The following is a 4,575-nucleotide window of genomic DNA, read 5'->3' as shown; positions in this document are numbered from 1 at the left end:
AAGATTCGAGCTCAGCATTGATTCAAAAAATTTATTTTTACATAATGAAAACTCTTTTTCTCACATTGATATAAGATCCGGAAAAAAATCAAATTTAGACTTAATACTATCAACAATACCTCTAGTTGACAAAATTAACGTTGAAGTATGCGATGAAACATTTGGCTCAGACCATTATCCAATCATCATAAAAATAGATAGCTCAAAGCACATATATGCTAAAAAAACATTTAAACTCAAGTCCGCTAGAACCAACTGGTCAATGTTTCATAAAGATTTAAGTGATAACTCGGCTACAATTTTTTTCTCGTATGAATATAACTCACTCACACCGGCCAAAAAATATGAATTCTTAATAGACCACATTACTAATGCAATAAAAAAAGCTACGCCGAGGAACGATAAGTACCACAAACGATCCCCCACCAACCCCACTCCCTGGTAGGATTCTGACTGTGACAGGATTAAACGACTCAGACGAGCTTCTTTTAAATAATGGTATTTCTCGCATAACCTCCACGATCTTATAGCTTATCACAAAAATTGTGCACTTGCCAAAAAGCTGTTTAAAAAAAAAAAGATTATATTTCAGAGCCTTTGCTGAGTCTCTCAATTTTTACACCAATCGATCGTATGTATGGAAAAAGTGTAAGATACTAAAAAACAGCTGGTGTAGGGTTAACAGTAACAATGAAAACGACCTTGAAAAGTTTAAACTTAAGAGCATAGCTTGTCTTGAAAAATTAAGCCCTCCATGGGCCCCCTGTGACCCTAATTATCTACCTGCTAGTCAAGCTAATGAAATCTTTGATAGTCCATTTACGTTTGCAGAACTGAACCGAGCTCTTGAGGCTCGAGGTAACACAGCTTCACCAGGCCTAGATGGCATTGACTACGAAGTTCTTAAAGCTCTCTCAAATAAACTCAAACTAGAATTACTAGATATTTATAATGCTATGTTTCAAGAGAGCGATTTTCCGGACGCTTGGAGACATTCCTTCATACACTTAATTGATAAAAGTGATCACAATGGCGTCAGGCCAATTGTTCTTACCTCATGTACAAGTAAAATCTTTGAGACACTAGTTAAATACAGACTAGAGTGGTGGATTGAGAACAACAATCTTATTCCCCCTTCCCAAGCTGGCTTTCGGAAAGGTCGATCATGCAATGATAACTTAGCACAACTAACTTATTTAATTGATGAAGCAATGGAAGAAAAACAAGAGGTAATGGCCACTTTTCTTGATGTTTCCGATGCGTTTAACAACGTCCTTCCAAACATTTTGCTCGACAAACTTGCTAAATGTCGCTGCTCTGAGAAAATGTTAAAATTTGCAAAATTCCTCACTTATGAAAGAGTACTCCACACTAATATCGAAAGACATGAGAAATTAACAACTTACAAGGGAGTTCCTCAAGGTGGCGTTCTCAGTACTTTATTCTATATTATTTATACATCCAGTATTGCAACAAATCAAGAAAAGGATGGAATTTCTATCTTAAAGTTTGCAGACGATATTGCCGTTCTTTCTGTCTCTCCTAATAACATAACTTGCCTTAGACAACTGGAAAGAACCAACGAAGCAATAAGAATTAATCTGCTAAGACTTGGACTTGGGCTCTCTCCCAAAAAAACGGTGTTTATTCATTTTAACAAAAAAAAAATTCTACCAGGATCCACAACAATCAATATTGCAGGACACTCTATAGCATCTAGTGGAACAGCTCGCTTCTTAGGCTTGATTTTCGACTATAGACTGAATTTTATATCTCATATGGATATGATCTTAGCCAAATGTAACTCGCTTCTCAAAATAGTTAAATTTCTATGTGGTACATGGTAGGGTGCCGACCCAGAGACGCTTATTACATTATTTAAAAGCTATGTCCGCTCTTCAATCGAATACGGCTGCTTTGTGTATTTTCCAAGCAATAAAAAATACAGCAAGAAATTAGAACAAATACAATATCAAGCTGTTAGAGCAGCGCTCGGCTATAGGAGAAGCACCCCCACAAATATTTTGCTAGCCGAATCCAAACTTCCATTAATTCGCGAACGTGCTCTTCTCTTAGGTAATAGATATATTCTTAAGACTTTATCTGATAAACGAAACCCTATGTACAAACATATTATTTATCACGCACCTTTCAAAAAGGTATCGAAGCGAATGCTATTACAATGTATAAATAAAATTAATCTACTCACAGAATCAGTTAAAATCCAAGAATCTCTCATGTACAAAACTAATTATACCACAAATGTCATTAAAATTCCAGTTGATTTTCAATTAGGCAAAAAAATTAAACACTGCAAAGACCCTAATAAAGAGATAGATCTCTTTCTGAACAATACTCTAAATTTCCCCATATTTACAGATAGAAGTAAAAATTTGAAGGGATTCGTCGGAGCAGCCTGTTGTGCACCTAAAATTAACTTGGAAATAAGTAAAAGCATTGACAACAAAGCTTCGATTTTTACAGCGGAAGCAATCGCTATAAATCTTGCAATGGACATTGCATTGGAGTCGAACGAATCTAACATTTTCATTTTTTCAGACTCACATAGCGTACTCCAAACTTTAACAAGTTTAAAATTTAACTTCAAAACAAATGGATATATTTACCAAATTAAAGAAAAGTTCGAAGAATTTAGAAAACTTCATCCCTACTCAAAGCTTCAGTTTTACTGGATACCTGCTCATGTGGGAATTAGAGAAAATGAAAATGTCGATGTATTAGCAAAAGGGGCCACACAAAAAATATTTAGGCAAATTGACACTATACCTTTCTCAGATTTATACTGCGAAATGAATAAAAAGGCCATTGACGCAACAGTAGAAACTATTAAAATTCTAGGCAAAATTAAGGGAATTAACTATATTAAATGGTACTATAATGATAAAAACCAACCATGGTTTTCAGGAAAAAATTTGACTAGAAAGGAGATAGTTTCTATTAATCGCGCTCGATCAAATCACTATCACATGGCAGAGTCACTAGCTAAAATAAAAGTGGTTGACAGCCCCCTCTGCAAATGCGGGCAAGAAGATGAAAATCTCAACCACATTATTTGGCAATGTGAGGAATTCAACTCACGTCGAACCATTCTTATAAAAAAGTTACTTAAACTTAAATTACAGCTTCCTCTTAACATCGAATCTCTCATAGCTAAACCAAATATTGAAGCGAGCAAATGTATTATAGAATTTATAAGCGATTGCAAACTAAGAATATAATAATGTAAATACTACAAACAATGTAAAAAGTAATTTTCTACTGTACGCCGAAATAAACTTATGTAAGTTTAAAAGCTCAATAAAAAAAAAAAAAAATAATACAAATTTCCAAAACAAAAACACACCTACTTTATCTCATTTTTAGTGCATAGTTCAATTTAAAAGGAAGAAAAATCTCAGTCAGTGTAAAGCAATGGTGCTGTTCAAACGTTTATGAATTTTTGAAAGTTAAAAAATGTCGCGTTACTCGAGGTGTTTTTTCATTCATGAAATTTGTTCAAACTGTGATCGTGCAAATGAACATTTGATTGATCCACGACTTCAACAATTAGAGTTATCACCGTTACACATGTATGTTGTAAGTTTGTTAGTTTTCATGCATTGATATACAGGGCGTATCAAAAGTACCGAAACGGTTCTGTATTTTTTCAGGTAAGATATTTTTGAAAAAGGTTAGGGACAGGTCTTTCGTAACTTTTTGCAAGAAATTCAATGGTCACCTTGGATTTGACCTTGAACCTCACCTTCAAGGTTATTTCAAGGTCAACTTTTTTTTAAATGGAAATCCCTCTTTTTCATAGCGGCAATTGAATGAGCGTAAAATTGTTCATTGCCAATATCAAAAATAGATGTTTTCATTTGAAAAAATTTGTCATTTATGCCCTTTATTAATCCTACGATATGTCCAAAGTTTCCCTAACAACACATGTTTGACCTTTATTTGATCTTTAGAATTGTCCGTGACCTTCGACCTTGATACATATTTGAACGTAAAATTTTCCGCTCTTTCCATTACCGCTATGAAAAAGAGAGGTTTCCATTTGAAAAAAAAGTTGACATTAAAATAACCTTTGAGGTGAGGTTCAAGGCCAAATCCAAGGTCACCATTGAATTCCTTGCAAAAAGTTACGAAAGACCTGACCCTAACCTTTTTCAAAAATACCTTACCTGAAAAAATACATTACCATTTCGGTACTTTTGTTACGCCCTGTATGTGTTTTACAAAAGTAGTTTTAACAGTGTAGTGATTGCTTTATTATTTTAGCCACTTCATTTTTATAAACAAAAAAGCAAAGAAATTGGAACGCAAACAGATATAGAAGATAGTTAAAAGTCTGTGACTTCGAAAGAAAGTGTCACTATCGAAGTCATCGTTCCTGATGCTGTAAGTATAAAAAAATTTTTAACGTCGCAATGGAAACTGAAATTTTCAAGTTAAATTGATTTTTTTCTAAAGATTTATTATTCTGATTACAGGAGGATTTTTAGAAATCGTAGTTTGAAGAAAAAAATGAAGAGTCGGCAACTCAATATTATCTCGTTTCAATGGAAAATT

Source organism: Phymastichus coffea, unplaced genomic scaffold (genome assembly GCF_024137745.1).
Source record: "Phymastichus coffea isolate CEN01 unplaced genomic scaffold, Cenicafe_Pcof_1.1 PCOF00021, whole genome shotgun sequence".
Taxonomy (NCBI): Eukaryota; Metazoa; Arthropoda; class Insecta; order Hymenoptera; family Eulophidae; genus Phymastichus; species Phymastichus coffea.
The sequence above is the reverse complement of the archived record's forward strand: the minus strand, read 5'-3'. Positions refer to the sequence as shown.